General features: G+C 55.4%; 1 protein-coding gene across 1 annotated transcript in view; it reads left to right on the top strand.

Annotated features, from left to right (window-relative positions):
* Positions 1 to 3,551: 3,551 nt before the first annotated feature.
* Positions 3,552 to 21,039, top strand: part of MTMR4 (myotubularin related protein 4) — a 56,370-nt gene continuing 38,882 nt past the window's right edge. Inside the window, exon 1 of the mRNA XM_050325964.1 lies at positions 3,552 to 3,621. The gene's annotated coding sequence lies outside the window, so the exon portion shown is untranslated. The remainder of the gene's footprint in view (positions 3,622 to 21,039) is intronic.

Below are 21,039 nucleotides of genomic sequence, written 5' to 3'. Positions count from 1 at the left end.
CCCAAAGGGGAGGGAGGATGGCAGACCAAGGATGTTTTATTCCAGGCCTGGCTATAGTTGGCTGGCAGAGGGGGCACCAGGGGCTGGCTGGGAGATTCGCTGTGTTCCTGCAGAGCTGCTCTTGTCTCTTCCCCTTGTCCTTTTCTGACCAAGTGCATCTCTCAGGAGCAGGGCTGTGCTGGCCTTGAGTTTTCTGCTGTGTTACCTCAAACACTTTTGCTCTCTGTGTATTATTTTGTCACCAGTGAGGAACATCAGACCAAGAAGTTCCTGAGCCACTGGCTACTGAAACAAGTCCCTTGGGTGCCACCAGCCAGCTGGGGGGTGAGGCCTGGCCCCAGCTATCAGCACACAAAACCTTTGGACTGAGCCTTGAGCTTTGGAACCCAGGATCAATGGGGAATTAATCTCCACTCCTTCCTGCTGTCCAGGTCCCAGGTTTGGGGCATGGACAAAAGGCTGCCACAGAGTTGTGAGGTGAAGAGACAGGTCAGTGGCCCGGGAAGAGGTGGAACTTCCATCTGGTGGCATTTGCTGAGGGAATTTAGCAAAGCATTGTTGGACGTGGGGTGAGGGAGATGGCAGGGAGAAATGAGAGAACTCTGTTCCCTGCATTGGAAGGGTGCAGGGAGTCAGGAGCCATCCCAGGGCCATGTGTCTGGTGCCATGGGCTGCACCAACGTGCCAGGCTCGTGTATGCCCATAACATGTCAGGGTGCTGATGCCTCCAGAGACCCAGCTGAGTTCCCAGGCCAAGCCAGACCTGGTTTTGACTCAGCCTGCTCCCAGGGGGCCTGCTGAGAAATGTCCTGGCCTGGCCTGAGCTCTGCTCCCTGCAGGATTTCTGACCCTTGGCACAGCTGCAGTTAACCACAAAGCTCACCTTCAGGAAGAGCTCCTCTAAGTGGCTGTTACAGGCATGGTTTTGAAACTGCTCTGGCAGGCACTGGATGAAAATGGAGTGTGTTGATGACCCTGGGGGGTCCCTGTTCAGCCCCACAGGGGACAGCCACCCCCCAAAACTCTATTGTCACAGCATAGGGGGCTCAGAGCAGTGACACCAGGGACACCCAACTGCCCCTTGCTTTCCAGCCTTGGACAATTCCCAGGGCTGGGCCCCATTCCAACCTCCCATGGAGGTTCTGGGAGCCCCAGCACATCTGGGAACAGATGATGGCCCCTCATCACTCACCCAAGTCAGCAGCTCTGCCAAGGTGCCATCCTGAGGCTGTCAGTGGAGACTTGGCTGGGCCCTTGGAGCACAGTGTTAATGAGGAGCTGAGCCTTATCTGTGCACATCCTGCATTGATCCTGCACCTCTTCCACCCCACTGAGGCTCAGAACTCCTTGGCACAGCAGTAGGCCCAGCAGCCCAGAGGTCAGTGGGTTGCTCACACATTCCACAGACTTTCCACATGTTCTGGAGCAGCTTCTCTGCAGGGCAGCACCATCAGCCGCACGTCACAGCTCCTGCTGTCCCACCTCCCCCTCCGGGTGCTTCCTCTTCCTCATCACCCCCTACCTCCTCCCCTTCCCCATCACCTCCTCTGGGTGTTCCCCTGCCCCACTGACAACCCAGGGTTCTGCTCCCTCCTTCATTTTCCATCCTGGAGGTTTCCCTGGCCATCACCCACCTCCCCCTTTTCCCAGCCTGGAGAAATTGCACCAGGGAATGAATTTGCATGGACTCAGCAGCTGTTGGGAAGGGAGGAAGCTGCCAGCCCTCTCAGAGCCAGGCATGGGGCACCCCAGTGCCAGTCAGGGATGGTTGTCCTGTGCCAAGGACCAACATCCCTTCGTGCACACCCCCAAACCCTCCAGACCTGTCCGGGGCTGGGCTTGGCTCATCCCTTCCAGGGGCTGCAGGGAGACACCACCCAGGGCAGCAGCACCTCATCCTGGAACAGCTGCCCAGGGAGGGTGTGGAGTCTCCCTCTCTGGGACATTCCAAACCTTCCTGTGTCACCTGCTCCAGGTGACTCTGCCTTGGCAGCAGGGTTGAACTGGCTGATCTCCAGAGGTCCCTTCCAACCCCATCCCTTCTGTGGCTCTGTGATGCACCCACGGGCCCAGCAGCCCTGTCTTCATCCTGCAGGAGCCTGGAATGTAAAACCTGGGCTGTCTGAAAGGCTGGGATTGCCCCAGAAGGCTGAGCACAGGCAGAGACCCGGGTGGGAATGGCAGAAGTAACACCAAGGATGGGGAAACCCAGGGACAGGGGCACAGGCACATCCACCCCGGGGGAGACACACCCAGCCTTGGAATACACATCCACCCCCTGGGAAGCACATCCACCACTGGGATGCTCATCCAGCCCCTGGGATACACATTCCCCTGAGGAGGCAGAGGGAAGCAGCCGCTGAGCGAGGCTGGATGCAGGGCGATAGAATAGTGAGGCCTCACGCTCCATTGACTGTCCCGCTGGCTCCGCAGGCAGCGGGGCCCGGCTCTGAGCCAATCCTTCCCCCCTCCCCACACTATCCCGCCCCGGCCGGGTCCGGGGGGTCCCTCATGGCCGGGGATCCCTCATGGCCGGGATCGCTCATGCCCGGGGTCCCTCATGCCCGGGGTCCCTCATGGCCGGGGTCCCTCATGCCCGGGGTCCCTCATGACGGGGGTCCCTCATGCCCGGGGTCCCTCATGGCGGGGGTCCCTCATGGCCGGGGGGTCCCTCATGCCCGGGGTCCCTCATGGCGGGGGTCCCTCATGCCCGGGGGTCCCTCATGGCCGGGGGTCCCTCATGGCGGGGGTCCCTCATGGCCGGGGGTCCCTCATGCCCGGGGTCTCTCATGCCCAGGGACCCTCATGGCCAGGGGATCTCTCATGCCCGGGGTCCCTCATGGCCAGGGGGTCCCTCATGACGGGGGTCCCTCATGCCCGGGATCCCTCATGCCCGGGGTCCCTCATGGCCGGGATCGCTCATGCCCGGGGTCCCTCATGCCCGGGATCCCTCATGCCCGGGGTCCCTCATGCCCGGGGGTCCCTCATGGCGGGGTCCCTCATGGCCAGGGTCCCTCATGCCCGGGGTCCCTCATGGCGGGGGTCCCTCATGCCCGGGGTCCCTCATGGCCAGGGTCCCTCATGCCCGGGGTCCCTCATGCCCGGGGGTCCCTCATGCCCGGGGGTCCCTCATGGCCAGGGTCCCTCATGCCCGGGGGTCCCTCATGCCCGGGGTCCCTCATGGCCGGGGTCCCTCATGGCCGGGGTCCCTCGGGCCGGTCCCGGTGAGGGCTGAGGGGGTCCCTGTGCGGGCGATCACGTGACGGGACACCCCGACCCTCGACCCCCCGCCCGTTCCTGAGGGGAAGAGCCGCGCGGCCTCCCATTGGCCGCGGCGGGACGCGCTGTGATTTCTCATTGGCCGCCCGGCACCGGGTCCCGCCCCCTCCCCGGCGTGTCACGGGATAGGCCTGGCGGGAGCCGCGGGGGGGGCGTGGCCTGGCAGCCGGCGGCGCTGGGCGGGGACGCGTTCCGTGCGCTGATTGGCCGGGGGCGCCGGCGGTGCCGGGCGCTGATTGGCGGCGGCGCGCGCGCCGGCGGCGGGGGGGCCGGGCGGGAGGCGCACGCGGCAGAGGCGGGAGCGGCGCGGCCGGAGCCGGGCGGGACCCCCGGACGGGGCAGGTGAGACCGGGGGCTCCGGGGCGGGGGCACCGGGGGCCGTCGGAAACCGCCTCCCGCCGCCCTCTCGCCGCTGCCGCTCCTCCTCCCCGCCGCCCGGCCAGCGCGGCCTCCCCGGGGCCTGTCCGTGAGGGGCGGCACCGCCCGGCGGCGGCAGCGCTGAGGCGGCGGCCCCTCCGCCACACCGGGCGGGGGCGGGTTGGCCATCACAGCCCTGCCCTGCACCGCTCCGGCTCTGCGGCGCTCGGGGCCTGGGCCTTTCCCCGGCCGAGCCCGCGGGCCCGGCTCGCTGCCCCATTCCCCGGGGCCGCGGAGATCCCGCCTGGGAGCGCCCGGAGGGTGGGAGGTTCTTGCACCGCCGGGGAGCTGGTTCTTGTTCGCACCCGGCTACCCTCCGGAGATCTCTCGGGGCTGTGTTTTTGGAGCAGGTGCCTCCCCTCCGTGTTGGGCGGGAGCTGGTGCTGGCTGTAAGTTTGGTGGTGTTGCAGGCTGGACGTTTATTTCGAGCCCCCTCAGCTAACGCTGTGTTGTCACCACTGGCTTCCCTGAAGCGTCTGCAACGATGCCTTTGGCTTTTCCTGCTGAATTAACTGAAGGGGGATGAACTCAAAATAATCCGTGTTAAATTGGGGGTTCCTAGGACGTTGTTGGGGACAGCATGTCAACGGTCTCATAAGCATCCTGCTGGTGGTTTTGGCAGTGGCTTGAAGGAGTTTTGGAGCTAAAAAGCTGAGGAAGTTCATGGGAAACTCGGAGTGCTGAGTGGGAAATGGGAAATGAGGATCCAACACAGGGGTCTGGCTAGTTTGGCACTGGGCTTTGGGCCACACATGTTTTACCAGAGAAAACTAACTATTCTGGAAGAGTCTGTAATGGGCACAGAGAGGCAAGGGAGGAGTGGGATCTGTCCTAGGAAGCAGGAATTTTTGCCTGAGTTTATGGATATATTGAATGCAGAAAGTCAGGCTGGAGGTGGGCGTTGGACCCTCAGTGTAAAGGAGGAGGAGGAGAGGGGGCATTATCTCAGCAAAGGCTGCTGCCTCTGGGTTTGGTGCCTGTGTGTGGTGGTTCAGAGCTGGTGGAAAAACTGTGCAGAATTCAGAGATGCTGGGATTAAAGGTGAAAAAAGCTGCCATGTGGTGCTGAGAACTCCATCTGCTTCCTCCAGCAAGAACCTGAGAGGAGATCTGGCCAGTCTGCATGTGGAGGACAGAGGTTGGACGCTGGGAATTCAGTCTGGCTGGGAGGGGTGGGGGTACATGTGCATGCAAACCAAAATGTGTATTTTTAAGTGATAGAGCTTCAAGCATGAGCACAAACTTCCCTGAGGCAGCAATGACTTTGTATGGGCTGTCAGCTTTTATGTGGAGTTTCCATATTTTCCTTTTTTTTGATAAAAGCAGCTGGGCTGGCAGCCCTGGGAGTTCTGGGGTCTGCTCTGCTTGGGGGTTGGTATGGTGGCTCTGATGTCTTTCAGGGAGTTTGCTGGAGGATGGATTTCTAAGTAAACCTGGATGAAGACTGGGAAATAAATTGAAAAGTTTCACTTATTAATTTCTAGGAGCGTCTGAGCTCCCCTTTCCTTTGCTGTGTTTGCAGGAATCTTCCTCTGGCTGTGACAGTTATTTCATGTATCTGTGAGAGCCTGAACAGGGACATTTCCTCAGAGGTATCGTTGCTGTGGGGTTTGTGGCAAGGTCCTTCCAGCCCTTCTGTCTCAACAACAGTGTCACTTTCCTGTCAGGTTGGGCTGTGACAAGCTAAGAGGAAGAAAAAAAACCCCAAAAAATCCAAATCAAGGGAAGCTTTGGGGGTAGTTCTTGCTTTGGAGGAGGCTGCTGTGCCAGCTTTTATTGTGATCTCAATCTGCCAAATATGCAACTGGCCTGCTTTTGTTTTTTGTTTACGTGGGGCTTCTCAAAGTCTCTCTTGTCCCAGTGGGAGCGCAGGGAATGGTGTGAGCAGCCCTTCCCTATCCTGGTCCCTCCATCTCACAGAGCTTTGCTCACCTGGAGGCAGGTGCCAGGCCTGCATGGCTCTTGGCCACTCAGTTTGTGAGGATTGCTCCAGGAACTGGGCCTTCTTCTCCAAGAGATGTGGTTTAGTCTGTGCTGTTTGAGACGGAGCTATTTCCACTCCTCCTCTCCTTCCTCTGTTTTAGAGGCTGCTGTCAGCTGAGGGAGAGGCTCGTTCTCAGTAGTACCTTGAGAAGTGAGGAAAAAGGAGGTTACAGAGAGCTGGGATCGTTTCTGGCGTTGCACTGAGTGTGTGCAGTGGTGTTGGAGATGACTGAGCATTGTTTCACAGCAAAACCCAGCAGTGTCATCTAACCCAGATTACTTCCATCAGGGAGAAATGTGAACAGGAGAAGTAAAATCAGTGCTTGCACATCACACTCAGCTTCCCAGGGCAGGCACGTTCCCCCAGGAATTAAGAACTAGCAAGCAACTCTGAAAGCTCATACCTTTCTCTTCCACCTTCCAAGGCAGCTCCAGCCAGCCAGTTCCCCACGTGTTCCTGGATTTCCAGCAGGCTCTTACCGTGAGACTCTTACTGCTCTTTGCAGAACCAGACCAGGGCCCTTTTTAGATAATGATGAATGGGGACCAGAGCTATTTAAAAAATTACTTTGCTCTTAGCAAATTAGCGGAACAGATTAATCCCTGCTCATAATCCCTGGCCTGTTCTCCGGGAGGGTGGCACGGAGGAGCGGGGAGGAATTTTGTCTGGGTCGCTCCTCGCTGCTGTAATTTCTTCCCTTCTGTTCCTCCCCGGCGCTCCCGCAGTTCCCTGAGCTCCCAACAGCCCCAAAGGATAGGATTTCCCTTCGGAGGGATCAGATGATTAGCTTATAAATAGCAAATGCCTGCTCAGGCCCTGCTTTCCAGGGGGGGTTGGTTCCTGTCTGGTACGGCCTCATCCGCACCTCGCAGCCCGGAGCTGAATCCAAGGGAATGGGGATGCTTTCCACGAGGGATGGGGAATTTCTGCATGGAAGGAGAGTGAGGTGCTTCAGCTTTGCAGCCAGAGCCTCGGAGGTTGGGATGGGTTGGAAGGCTCTGGCAGCAGCAGTGCACCGTGGTGCTGGGTTTGCTGGAATAGCGCCTGGTTTCTTGCCTGGCGCAGGGAAATCAGCTCTTTTCCCTGGGAATGGGAGCTGAAATGAAACCAAAACGTGCTCAGGGGTTGAATCCTGCTTGAAATGAGCCCGTTTTCCTGCCAGAGAGTCTGTGGTGCTGCTGGGGAGCCGCTGTCTCAAAGCCTGAGCTCTTCGGGCTGCATCTCACCCTCCTTCCCTTCCCTGCCATCTCTTTCCCTCCAACTTCCCTGCATTTACCTCTGGGCTGGTGAGTCTTGTGCTGGTGAGGGTCTGACACACATGGAGATTTGGGTCTGTCGGGACTTCCTCATGCTGAGGGTTGATGTGGAGCCTCCATTTGCTCTGTCATGCCTGGGTTTACCTCGGAGCTGGAGGAGCCCGTTCCCAGGAGGGATGGGGATTGGACTGTGGGGATAGTTTTGCCTGGGATTTCTTTTGCAGCATCGCTCTGCAGTGATCTGTGCATGGTGGGCTCGGGGGCAGCATCTGCCGTTCCCACCAGAGAGAACTTTGGTGGGACAGAGCAACAGGAAAACTGAACAGCACACACAGCACCCTCAGAGCAGTTCCCGCTCTCTGCAACAGGAGGGACTTCGTCGTCACTTATTATTTTGACTGTGTTGCTCTTTTTCAGTTGAGATGCCCTCAAATTTCTTCTTCAGGAAGGAAAAGCCTGCCCAGGGCCTATCCCAAGAGAGGAGAGTTGTGTGTCAGTATATTCTGTTTCAACATGTATCAAGTTTCTGGCCTCAGAGGTTTCCTCTTATGTTGTGAGCATTTGTAGGCCCTTCATTCCCTTCAGCCTCTGATGCAGAGCATTTCTGATCTGCCTGCCCTCCTGGGTCCTGTTGCTTATCTTCTAGGTGGGGTGTTTGCTCAGCAGGGTGTTTGACACAGCTGATCCCAGCCATTACATTCCCGGGAAGGTCCCCGGTCCAGCCGTGCACGATGGGGTTTTGCTTTTGCCAGCATTTCTCTTCCTGGGGGACAGAAACACCACACTGTCCCTTGCAAGAGAGTGGGTCTGACCCCACCACGGAGATGGGAAGGATGGTGATGGGGATTGAGGTGTAGCTAAACCTTGGGAATGGGGTTTGCTAGGTAAAAGGTGGATGGGAATGCTCCGATGGCAACGTCCAGGTGATATATTGGGCGCCTCTGTCTGAGACTGAACGAGAGCCAAATCTGGTGCCTTTAGCCGAGGTTGCTGACCACTGTCAGCTCCACCCCGCTTTGGAGGAGCTGTGCTGGCAGCAGGGCCAGGGGCAGACACGGCTCCCGACTTATCTGCTCGGGGGCAAAGTCTTGTAGCTGAACTTAAGCCCAGAATTGCAGCGGGGTGTTCTCTGGAGCTCAGCCTTCTGCCATTTCGTGCAGTCCGAGCAGCACTGACTGGCCAGCAGTGTTGTTGTGCCTTTTCCAACCTGACCAGTTCTTCTCTGCAGAATGAAACTGTGGAATTGCTCTCTGGCTGAACGTGCTTGGACATGGCACTGCTGGTGAGTGACAGCTTTATGGTGAGGACCCTCAAAGCATTTCTGCTCTGCAGTCAGTTGAATTGCTTAGACCCTGCCAGCCTTTCCCTGCTGGTCCCTGGTGGAGCCCAGGACTGCTGCGAGCAAGGGCTGCAGTTTGCATTGTTCCTTCTGGAAGCTTCAGAGGGTTTTGTTGTTTTGTTTTATTCTAGAAACTTGTTGAAGTAGCCAGCTTTCCCCGAGTGGATGAGTGCCTTGTGGCAATGCAGCATGAATCTATTCAGTCGCCTCTGTTGTTCAGGCTGTGCTGCCTGGATTCACAATAAATTTTTTTTTTTTTTTAATCTTTCGAAATACTCGTCGGAAGTCACTTTATTGCAGGAGCATGACTGGCACGTAGCACTCAGGGCCACCAGTGGGGCAGAGCCAGGTGGAATCTGTCCCACTGTCTTAATGGGAACAGGAGAAGCCGCTGTCCTGTTTAGTATCTCGTTTATGAGGCACCTACACCGAGCCTGGGGAACGCTTTGCTGAGGGTACCTGGGGAGAGCCTGGCTGCCTGCCCTGGGGTCATGCCCGTGCTTCCTGCAGTGCCTTGGCTGCCACCACCACCACCTGGCACCATAACCCAGCGGCCCCTCGTGGCCCTGGGTGCTCAGGTGTACCTTTAGGAGGATGTGAGGAGCCCTGGAATTTTTGCTTCTCACCCCAGTCAGCACTACTTGGGCTTGCACTCCCTTCTGCTTTCCAGCCACGCTGCCCCCCCCTTCCTGCTGCCCCCGTGCCAAAGGCACTTCTGCCTTCCTTCCCGGACAGCAGGCTGAGTTTTCCAAAGGCTAAAATGTTCTGTTCTTGCTGAAAACTTTGGAGCAAGCCCTTGGCATCTGGGCACAGGCCAGAAAGCCTGTGCTGCCCTGCAGGTCAGGCTTGGGGCAGTGGAAATGAGTCTCTTCAGGCACGAGGCTGAAGTCGGCTGTGGAGCAGAGCAGCCTGTGTGTGCCAGGGCTGGCTTTGGGTGGGGGAGGTCCAGCTGTGATGTGTTTGGGGGCTTGGTGGGAAGATGCACAGCAAAGTGGGATTTGGTGAGCTCCTCTGGAAGCACCAGAGATTTTATTCAAGATGTTGTTTGTACCACTGAGGGTGCTGTGTCTGCTGTACATTCCCAGTGACCCGGGGGGTTAAATTTTCCCTCTGGCTGTGCTGAAGTACAGTTCATGTTTTGGAGTCCTCTTGACAACTTTCCTGTGCCCGTGGGTAGGTCTGGGCCCTTGTCAGCCCCACATTCCCTCTCCAGTGCTCCCCCAGGGCGACTCCAGGGTTTGTCACAGCCTGAGACTTCTGTGTCCTCTCTATGTGGGATTTATTTCCTTTGATGCTAAAGTTCAGTGCTGCTTTATTTTTTGAAAGCTGAGGTCCTCGTGACTCGGGGAGCTGCTGCTGAGTTCTGGTGTGATGAATGTCTGCTCCTGTGCCTGCCATGCAGCCAATTCCCTCCAGTCCCAATGGACAGCGGGATGGCTGGGAGCCCTGCAGAGGGATTAACTCTGGCTCCCCTTTCTGGGGTATCAGCTTTTCCTTCTGTGTATTTGGATCCTTTGTGCTCCTAAACAATGTGCCTGCTTCTTCTCAGTCCTCTGCAAACATCTCTCTCACCTGCACGGGGCTGTTCATCACCTGCCTGGAGTGGAGGGGAGGATCTGCTGCTTCTAGAAAGTGCCACACTCACTATTTCTCTGTCAGAGAGCTCCTGGCTTGTGTTTTTCAGATCCATCCCTTTCCAAGAGATGTCTTCTCTAGGAAAGGAAAGCTCCCAGTGCCCCCTCTTTCTTGCACAGCAGGTGATATCCAGAGGCCATGGATGTGTGTGCAATCCCAGCCAGAGGATGTGGATATAGCAAGAGGGAGTCTGGGCAATAGGAAAATCTCATCTTGCTTGCAGCAAGGAAACATCTCCATCTGGACCTGGCTTCCACAAAGTGCCAGGGCCTCTGCCTGCTGCCCCTTTTCCTTTTGCAGGAAGAGGGAACAACACCCTGTCCAGGGAGAGGGACAAGAGCTGATGTCAGCAGTGGCTCTTCACAAAGCAGCTGTTGCCTGGCTGAGCTGATTGATAACCAGGTGATTGGGAATTTTGGAACCAGTGCCAGCCTCGGTCGGTACTACAGCTCACAGTGCCTTTATAAAGTAGATTTAGGCAGTTTTCTAGATTTAGGCAGTTTAATCATCCCCAGGATAACCCAGTGCTGTGTATCCTTCCTGTTCCTGCCCCACCTCCCACACTGCAGCCCTGCTCAGGGCCTTGGTACCTCTGGACTTGGGCAGGTGAAATTCTGCTGTGCTCTGAATGTCTGGTACTGATGTGCTCTGAGCTTTTGTGTGTGGGTGTAGCTGCCCACGGGGAAGAGAAAGTCCCTCGGTTTCCAAAGGAGAAGTGCTGCTTTGTGCTGTGAAGTCCCTGTTTTCCAGGGGGTTTTGAACCTGTGGTGCATCACTGTTGTTCCTAAAGGGCACACAATGGCAGGAGTCCAGGAGGTGTTTGTTAGAAGTGCTGTGGTGAGGGAAGGGGAGAGGGAAGAGACTCCCAGGCACTGGAGGTCGGTACAGAAATCCCCGAGGGGATCCAGGAGTGAGTCTCAGACGTTCCCTGCAGCTCTGCCACATTGCACCATCTCCCAGGGCAGTGCCAACTGCTCCTCTGCCCACGGGGGAAACGTCCCTCCAGCAGAGCTGTTGCTGCAGCAGCTTTGCTCCATGACAGCTCCGTTTCTGCTCCTCAGCTGCCATCCGTGGAGGGGGTGTCTGCTGTGCCTGGTGAGAACAGGGTGGGATTTGGGGGGCAGCATCTTTGGAGGGGTGACCTGGGCACAGCTGGTCTTTGCTGTAAACACTCAGTGATGGTGTTGACTCTGCTCCTGGGTGATGTTGTGTCCCACAGCCCTTTGGGAGCATGAGGAACTGTGTTGGAGAGAGTCTTTGCTGCTTGCTGAAGGTGAGGGATGAGTCTGGTTGCAGAAGGGATAATTAATGGAGCTGCCTCAAGCTGAGATTTGATGGACTTAGGGAGGAGCAGGGCCTGCAGGGAAACCTCTGCAGGGCTTGGAGATAATAAATGATCAGAACGGAGTGAACAGGCCTGCTGTGGCCTGAAGGATTGGTCACATCCTTTTTAGTGTCTGGGGCTGACTCACACCCCTGACCATTCCCTCTGAGAGAGCTGGTAGCTTCCAGCATCCAAGGTGCTGTGCTCGTTGGAGATGGATTGCAGGCAGGGGGAATGCCAAGGTACCCAGCAGGGAGCCAGCAGGGCTGGATGCACATCCATGGGTGAGTGGGTGTCAGGGTTGGGATATGCCAGCAAACCCTCCCTGGTGTCCTTTGCCCTTCTCAGGCTGGCACGAGGTCATGTCTTACCTACCCTGGTCTTTGCTCTTTCCCCTTTCTGCAAATGAAAGGTCAATACATTCACCCTCTCCAGGGAGTGCCACCGTGTGCTTCCCCGTGTGCCAGCAGGGAGATGGATCCCTCTGCTGCCTCGTGTGTGTATTTCCAAAGGAGAACAGGTGGCCAAGCACCTTGGGATGCTGGATAAGATGATCCTAGACAGAACCTGTTTTGTTCAGCAAGGAGAGCGAAGGGAGATGATTTTTTTTAAATATGAAACTCTCGAATGCAGAGGTTCTCTGCAGGTCTGGCTCATTAGGAAACTGTGCAGAGCTTTCGTTGCTGCTGCTTAATGGGGCAAAAGAGGAAGTAAAAGTTGGTTTGTGCTGTGAAGTGGACTCACAGTTTTGTTTTATTATAAACCACAGACTCGGTGAAAAGTGACCCCCACCTCACTTCCCTTTCTCCTACTGCATCGGTCCTTCTTCAGTAGGTGTTTTTACCAGAGGAATTCCCAGAAGTATGACAGGAACTGTTCTTCCTGTGAGCTTGTCTTTTATTGAAACACAAGAGGAAGTTCCTTAGACTTCTCCAAAAAGGTTCAATAGGTCTGTAGCAGAGGAAGTCACATTTTCAGCGTGTTTTACTCATGACGAAGCAGCCGAAGCCGGAACGAGCAGCCGGTTCCTCTGCTGGAATTCCCTGGGGAGCATCAGCCCAGCGGGTGGGATCCCACTGCCCTTGTGCTGCTGCTCCTGCTTCCTCCCACCCCCCAAAATCCCACAGCAAAGGGTTGGTACTGGAGCCATAGGAGCTGGGGAGTGGGAAGGTGCCTCACCGGGTGCTGTGGTTCCAGATGTTCCGTGGTGCTGGAGCTCGGGGTGTGACCTGTGTGGCAGAGTGTGGGCTGGAGTGGATACATAGCACTGGGGAAAACCTGGATTCAGCTGGAACTGCCACTGTTTTCAGCAGCCATGGGGTTCCATCTGTGCCTGTCAGTGATGCACTGATGGGAGGAAGGGAACTGCCTCGTGTTTGGGCAAAGACAATAAAAATCCCATTGCTTCCTGAGATTTATCTTAAGTAGAGTCAGTCTGATGCATTTCAGTTCTCTCCTAAACCTTTTAGAGGCAGGAATTTGATCCCTAATGAGTCTTCTTCCCTTTGATAACTGTAATAAATCCCAGGCTCTGTTCCTAGCCCTGATAAAACCTCGTGTGAATTGCAGCAGATGAGTATAAATCCTCAGGCTCCTTTCAGTGCCGAGCCCAGCACGTGGTCGCCTTCACCCCCCCATCCTGGTGGGAGCTGGCAGCAGGGAGGGACAGGGTGTGTGAATGTGAGCAGCTCTTGCTGCTAGATAAGCTGGGGACTTGCTAAATATATATATATATATATCCCATTGCCTTTCCTTCCCTTGGATCGATTGGCTGGGGGTTTCCCTTTCTCAGAGTGCCTTTGGAGCGGCCGGCATGGCCAGTGCTGTTTTTAGCAGCAGTTAAGCTCGTGGTGGAGAGCAGGGATGGGAGCACTTAAGCTCAGCTGAACTTGCTGACCTGCCCACATCCTTTGAGGTGAGGTTATTAATGAAAGCAGGTCAGTGTGCAAGGCAGTCCCTCCGTGGGATTTTCCATTGCTGAAGTACAAAGCATTTTTGCAGGCTCCGGATACCTGGAAATTAAAGACCAGGGGATCTGCTTTAACCTTCTTAAACCAGCTGGGGTGAAACAGAATTGTTCAAGGCTAGGTGAGGTATTGCTTGGTTTTGGGAGGGATACCACCCCCAGGAAAGCCTCGTGAAGGGCAAGTTTCCAAATTCATTGCCTGGTTGGGAAGAGCAGCAGTGGCAACACAAGCCCTCAGAAGGCTCCTCTCCACAGTGCCAGAAGGATGGAGGGTGTCCAGGCTGTCAACATAACAAACCATCTGGAGGTGCTGCCCACAAACCCAGGCTCTCCACAAGAGCCAACCATGCTCAGGTTGGACATGTAATCCCTAGGGAGCTCTTAAGTTATTAATAACAGCTCTCAAGTGTTTCCCTCTCCTCTTGTGGTCTTCTGTATCTTCATGGTAGAAACCCTGAGCACCTGCCCGTTGCTCTGTTTTAGAGGTTCTTCCTGGGGAAGGGGGAGATGGGAAATTCATTTGATGATGGCACAATTATAGCAAGTTTTGGAGAGGAGCTGGGTTTCCACTAGGAGTGCTCAGTGGAGATGTGTGTTCCCAGCCACATTTCAAGGGTTGGACATCGCTGTCAGCACTGCAGATCCTGGTGCAGGATCCACCTCCTTAGGGCAGCTGGCTGTGGGGAGGCTGCTGGGGAAACTGGGCTTGGTTTGGGTGAGTCAGGAGAAGAAATCCCGATGCCTTGTTGTGCTCCCAAACCTGCTGCGGTTTCGGTCGTAGCTTTCACACGTCCGTGTTTATGTGCGTGACTGAAAAATGCTTCATTTCATTCCCACAGAGGAAAGCTGCTCTTGGAGAAAACAGGCTCTCCTAGAAATTTTGCCTGTTAATGAAGGCACGTGGGCTCTGGCCTGGGGTCTGGCCAGCAGCACGTGGTTCCAGAGTCCAGGAGGCACAGCCAGAGCTGGAACTGCAGCTGTCACAGGGCTGTGAACCCCAGTACTGTTACAGGACCATTGCAGGGCATGTGATCACCTGTAATAACAGCAGGATCTTTTTCTTTCAGACACTGTTTCTACTGACTGTCTGTCCCAGTGGGGATCCAGATCCTTGCAGGCAGGTGCCAGCTTGGATGCCAGAGGTGTCCAGCTGCCTTTACCAAGGGCTGTAGTTCCCCCATCCATCCTGTCCTCTGGCTGCAGGCAGATGCCTCAGAAACCTTAGGAGTCCTAAAGTAATACCAGATGAGTCTGTTTATGCACCTGTATAAAAGAATAATAGTTATATTTATAAAAACAACAGGGCTGGATTTGTGTTGCTGCTGGTTGCTTGAAGTTGTTTGAAAATACCCACATGTGGAGTGCGAGGACGTTGCAGGTGGGTGCTCTGGAGAGCCCTGAGCTAGGCTGGGAAAAGCTGTTGTGGGGTGGAGAGGGGGAGAGATTTCAGAGCCTTCTGGTGCATTTGGGTCACATATTTCATGTTTTTCTGCAGTGACAAAGATTGCTTTTCAAAGAAAACCACGGCTGTCAGAGACTCCCCGAGCTGACGGGAATTAAAAGGTGAATTCTCCTCATGCATAACGAGATCTGAGTGTTTGCACAGAGAGCAGTTTAGACAGTACTTTTCCAGCCTGGAGACTTGGGATGTGACCTCAGCAGTGCAGGCACCATTTCCTTGAAGCTGTTGCTGCTTCCTTCCTGAGGCTGAGTTCAGATCAGTGCACGGTGAGGAGAGAGGCGCTGCCAGGGCAGGGTGAGAGGGAGCCCATTGCCCACACATCCCTCCCTCCCTCCAGGCTGCAGGACCCCCAGGAGCAGGCAGGAGTCTGGATTGCAGCTGGGATGGGTCCATCTGCACTGCTTTGGGTAGGGACCAGGCAATTGTTTGTATTTGAATAAAGGCTTAATTGTGACTTGAAATGTCCCAACTGTTTTTTAAAAGAAAAGCAAACAAAGCTCAGAGAACAACGGGCTGGAGTTACAGGGGACTTGGGAAATGTTTGCCAAAGCTGTGCTTCCTGTCTCTGTCAGTGTGGTGGTTATGGAGTTCAGCTTGGAGCCTTAGCTTTGAATCCCATCTCTGCCAGCTCGGGATGAAAGCCCTGGAGGGTGGGGATGGCACAGGGGCAGCGGGGGCTCTCGGTCCGTGGCTCCTCCATGTGCCCTCACTGAAATGAATGAGGGGTCTGTCCTGCTCTCTGCTGCTGCCTCGGGCTTCTCCCTGGCTGGGATGGGAAATGAATCAGCACGGCCATGGCAGAGCCTCTGCCAGTCCCTGTTCCCTGCCAGCTCCTTGGGAAGACGAAGGAGGAGGCGGAGGCTGCCCTGGCAAGGGAGCATCCCCGGTGTGCTGCTGCCACCTGGTGCCACCGGCTGCCCCGGCCCCGGGGCTGTGTCACAGCCCTGGGAAAGGAAGGGAGAGGATCCCACACGTGCTCCTGGCTCTACTTCCTTTGCAGTTGCTGCTGTCCCCTTGAAACTGGGATTTCACTGTCATTAATGTAAAGAGTGGAGTCAGCTGGCAGGCAGGCAGGCTGCTGGAATTAATTATGCTTAAAGCCATTGCAGAGATGGATGGCAGTGCTTGTTAGGGCTCTGGCAAAGCATTCTCTTCCCTCATTATCCTGAACACCTTGATGGCGTCTGGGTGGCACTGCTGGACCCTCCGGGCTGGGGTCTGTCAGTCTGCCCACGTCCCACCACCTCACAGAATCACAGAATGCCTGGGTTGGAAGGGACCTTACAGATCATCTCGTTCCATCTTGCACATGGAATAAACTGTTCTCTGCATATCCATCTCTCCTGACTCCTGGCTGAGCGAGACGTGGCAGAGGAAAGGGTGGGACAGACAAAATGCTGCTGGGGATGTGGTCCCGCAGCTTGGATGCACCAGAGGGATCTCCCCCTCCCTTGTTTCTTCACTCTTCTGCAAAACAAGTTGTCATTAGACCACTGATGGTGTCCCCAGGCTCAGCTGTCCCCAGACACAGAGGTGACTGGCAGCTCTTTGCTCCAGGTGCATCCTTGGCCCAGCCTATCGAGTTTGGCATTTTTTGAATTCTGGTGGTGTTTTCCTCCCCCAGGCTCTGATCTTGTTTGCCCATTTCCCCCTTCAGCTCACTCCACACCCTCTTCTACATTCCTCCATCCTTCCTTGCAAGGCTATTTATTCCACCCCCAGCAGTCCTCACTTCTACACTGGCATGACCCCAAACCTATCTGTACCCCACTGCTGCTCCTGCCCCGGGGTCCTCACCCCAGTGCAGCCCCTGGTTCACCCCAGTTGCCAGGACACTCTGCTCCATTCCCTGCACCAGGCACTTGTCCTCTCACCTCTAGTTCTGTGCTGTCTGTTCCTCCCTGTGACACTGTTCCCCTTCCCCCCTATTCTTAATTTCTCCCCTGCCTCTGAATCCTCCCTCCCTGGCAGTTGTGCTCCTGAAATCCTGGACCTGCTCTGCCCATTCTCTCCCATGCTCTGCCATTCCTTCAGCCCTTCCTTGGGGATTTGCTCTGCCAGGGGGTCTCTGGTTTCCATCCTGTGTGACCTTACCCTCACACACACATCCCTCTGCCCTCCTTTGTGGCTGGCACACACTGGTTTGTGTCCCCCCTTGATCCCTGGCTCCTTCACAGGGCTGGATGTTCTGTCCCTGTATTCCCTGTGTCACTCCATGACCATCACCAGCCTCCAACATCCATGGGCATGAGGACCAGCACAGCCACCTCTGGATGTGTTTTTGAGGGCCTTTCTCCCTGACTGTGCAGTCAGGAGCATTCCTGCCTACTCCAGTCCTGCAGATTGCTGCTTTCTGTGTCCTGCTCTGAGCTCCTGGGAACAGACCCATGTTTGAAACCTACATGTTCCCCCCTGGAATGCAAGTGGAGCCTAATCAGCCTTCAAAGAGGTCTTGATAGTTTTGAAATATGAAGAAAAAACCCACTTCCAGGGCATTTTAATCAAGACCTGGCTCTTTGGTTGGAGGGCCAGGAAGGGTCTGCAAGCCATGACCTTTTCCTGGTGGCTGTGGGTGAGCCAAGGTGGAATGTGGTTGGCTCTGTGCCATGGGCTGAGTGAGGTGACATCCATGTCCTTGACATCCATGTCCTGCTCCCTGTTGGCCTGAGCATGTCTCCCAACACCCAGGGTGGGTCATGCAGGTGCAGCTCTGCAGTGCCATGGCAGGTACCCCCCTCCCCACATGTCCCAGGTGGGATAACTTTGGATGTAGGACTCACTGATCTCCTTGGGAAGAGCAGCTGGAGGTATGGGATGTGCTGAGGGCACCACAGGCAGCTCTGCTTGCCCAGAGCCCTATGGGGGGAATTTCTGTTTTCAGACCTGGACTAAAAACCAACTCTTTAATCCATTTTAAGTACTCCAAGCAGCAACAAGGACAACTTTTTCCATCAGTTTGATGGAATGTTTTCCATTCTGAAATTTCATCTACCAGTAATTGGATTGAGATCTATCCTTGCCCAGAGCTGACGATATTTTGCATAAATACTTCAGCATATTGAAGCATTTTTTTAAAATTATTATTCTTATTTGGTTTTTAAGCTGCATATCCAAGCTGGTTTTATTTTGGATCACTAGATGGGATTGGTCTTTCTGCTCCAAACATGCTGGCTGAGCTCTGGCCACCCAGAGGCAATTGTAGCTGTGGTCCCAGCAGTGCTGGGGACAGAAGTGCCACCAATCCATCCCCTCTGCCACCACTACTCTCATATATCATTGCAGCAGACTTTTTGCCTGTCCCTGTGGAGCAGCTCATGTGGAGGTGCCTGTGGGGTCCTCTAATTCTGCAATTCCAGCAGCCCTTCATCCGTGGGTAATTCTGCATCTTGGAATTCATCCCTTACCCCTGGTTAGACCCATAAATTATGATCCCTTCCAGAGCAATCTGAATACTTTGGCAACTTGTCACCATCATCTGGTGTTGCTGTGACATTCCTGAGCTCTGGTAGCCCCATCCTTTCCTTTTAGTAGTTATTCAGCAGTAAAAGAGATTTGTTGTGGAAGAGCAGCTGGTCGTGGCCTTCATTAGAAACAGCCCTCGGAACTGTAATTTTGTTTAAAATAACAAAGACCATCCCATACAGTCTGCTTTGCATGTAACTGTGGGGCCTGACAATTATATTTTTAGCCTCTAATTAGTCGAGAGGCTTGAGAGGACTGTTTCTGTTTCATTTGGGATCACAATAAGGCTAACAGGGTCTGTGTTTTTTGGTTTTTTTTCCCCTAACATCCCCTCTTCAATATTGGACTTATTTTTATCCCTTGAAGTGCACCAGGACCAGCTCTACAATTTTAGCTGAAATTAAAGCAAAACTCTGCCCGGGGCAGGCGCTGAGCTCCGAGAGCTTCGCTCCAACTGCAAACAATCGCTGCAGTTTTATGAGCAATTAAAACCAAGTTTCCTGGCGGGAAGTGAGGAGCTGCCAGGGGCCACCCACCTCGCCTGGGGCACCCACAACACCCCAGAGAGTGGCCTGGAGCTGTGTCAGGGCAGGCTCAGGGTGGATCTCAGCAAAAGGTTCTTCCCCCAGAGGGTGGTTGGCACTGAACAGGCTCCCCAGGGCAGTGGGCACAGCCCCAAGGCTGCCAGAGCTGCAGGAGGGTTTGGATGATCCTCTGGGGCACAGGGGGGGACTCTTGGGGCTGGGCCTGTGCAGGGCTGAGGGTTGGACTCCAGGATCCTTGGGGGTCCCTCCCAGCTCAGCACATTCCATAATTCTGTGACACCTCTATGGCCATACTGACCTGCTGGGAAGCCATAACTGCCCTTCCCACCTTTCCAAAGCTCCGTGTGTGTGTGTGTCTGAAATCCCCCTGTGTGTGATGGGCATCTCCCCTCCCTCCCCCAGGACCTCTGCTCCCCATGGTGTGCTGGCAGGGAGTGCCATTCCTTGTTGTTCCATGTTCCTTATGCCCTCCTCGCTGTTAATCCAGAGTGCTGGAGGCAGGGCTTTAAGCTTTTCTCAAAGGACTCCTGTAAATCCACAGCTCTGGACTTTCGTGGCACCTCCGTGAGATGTGGAGAGGCAGAGAGAAACGACTCTCCTGATTTTTGGCAGCCTGGCTGTTTGCTTGGAGAGCTGGGGTTTCCAGGGCATGTTCGGTTTCTGTCCCCCCTCGGCTTGGATTGCACTGAAGGGAGACAGTTGGGTGTTTTGAGTCCAGAGCTGCAGTTTGGGAAGGGACAGTCACTGGTGTGTGTGACAGTGTGGCCAGGGCCAAGGCTGAGCATGCTGGGGGAGGATGGTGCAGCTCTGCAGGCAGAGCTCTGTCCTGGCCAGGCTCTTCCAGCATCTGCAGGGAACTGGCACAGAGGTTTCCAGACACTGCTCCGGTCCCTGCTGCTCACCAGGAGGGGCAAAGATCCCTGGAGGCCGCAGTGTGGTTGTGTAAGGAGGTGTGGTGTGAGTCACATGGGCAGGAGGTTGCGGAGGGAGCAAATTAAGGGGTTTACAAGTGTTCTCAGCTCTGACACGGCATCATTATCGGAGGGTTTGGCTCCCGGGCTGAGAGTTCCGGGGCAGTCACGAGCTATAAAAGTGCTCGAGTGCAGTGAGCTGTTTTCTCTCCTTCCCCCAGCCTGGGTGTGTCAGGTGGCATCACCCCCTGGCCCCACCAGCACCCTCCTGTGATGGAGGGGACGGGGAGGGCAGTGCTCTCTTGGGCTGGCCGTGGGGGGTGAGCCCCATGCTCTGCCCGTGCTGCCACAGCAGCACAACAGTGGGAGGGTTTGGGTTTGGGGCGACTCGGGGGTGATGGTTCTATAAAAAAAACTCCACATGAGCTGGCAGTGTTCACTGCCCTGGGCTGCCTGGGTAGCAGGTGAGGGGAGGGTTCTACCCCTCTCTGGGGAGACCCCACCTGGAATGCCGTGTACAGTTTTGGTGCCCCCAAAATAAGAAGCACTTGGAACTGTTGGAGCAAGTCCAGAGGAGGCCACAAAGTTGATAAGAGGACTGGAGCACCTCCCCTTTGGAGACAGGCTGGGAAAGTTGGGGCTGTTCAGCCTGGAGGAGAGAAGGTTGTGTGGAGACCTCACAGCTCCTTCCAGGATCCAAAGGGGCTACAGGGAAGGCAGAGGTGAACTCTGCATCAGGAACTGGAGGGACAGGACAAAGGGGAATGGCTTCCCCCTGCCAGAGGGCAGAGTTAGATGGGATATTGGGAAGAAATTCTCCCCTGGGAGGGTGGTGAGGCCCCATCCCTGGAAGTGTCCAAAGCCAGGTTGGATGGGGCTTGGAGCAGCCTGGGATAGTGAAAGTGTCCCTGTCCATGACAGTGGGGGTTGGAATGAGATGGTCTGTAAGGTCTCTTCCAGCCCAAAGCATTCTGTGACTCTGTGATTCTGTCTGTGTGTGAGAGGGCATCTTTCTCTTTTACCTTCTCTCCAGTTTCCATCCTTTCTGTCTTGGCTTTCCCTGACTCTGGTCCACTCTTCATTTGATTCCGTAGCATCAGCCTCCACCTTGGCACACCAGGTGGCCACCCCCAGCCCATCCCCTGTGACTGAGATTTTTAAGAGGAGCTTCTGACCTGGATTTTGGGGAAATCCAACCTCTTTCCTTGGGAAACAGGCCCTGGAGCTGCTGCCAAACCTGACTTGCACAGGAGAGGTGGTGGGTGCCAGCCCAGAGAGGTGCTGGACAGCGGTGCTGGGTGCTTTGGGCAGCTGCCACCTCCTTCCTGAGGGCTGGAGACCCTTTGGCTGGAAGCCACAGTGGCAGAGCCAGCAGGACACAACAGCCTTTGGAAGGAGGAGCCCTGAAACAGGGGGATGCATTTGGGATGCCTCACAGGAACATGTGGAAGTGCTCAAGC

Source organism: Myiozetetes cayanensis, unplaced genomic scaffold, assembly GCF_022539395.1.
Source record: "Myiozetetes cayanensis isolate MyiCay16 unplaced genomic scaffold, myiCay2020 scf30, whole genome shotgun sequence".
In the NCBI taxonomy this organism is placed as follows: Eukaryota; Metazoa; Chordata; class Aves; order Passeriformes; family Tyrannidae; genus Myiozetetes; species Myiozetetes cayanensis.
The sequence above is the reverse complement of the archived record's forward strand: the minus strand, read 5'-3'. Positions and strand labels throughout refer to the sequence as shown.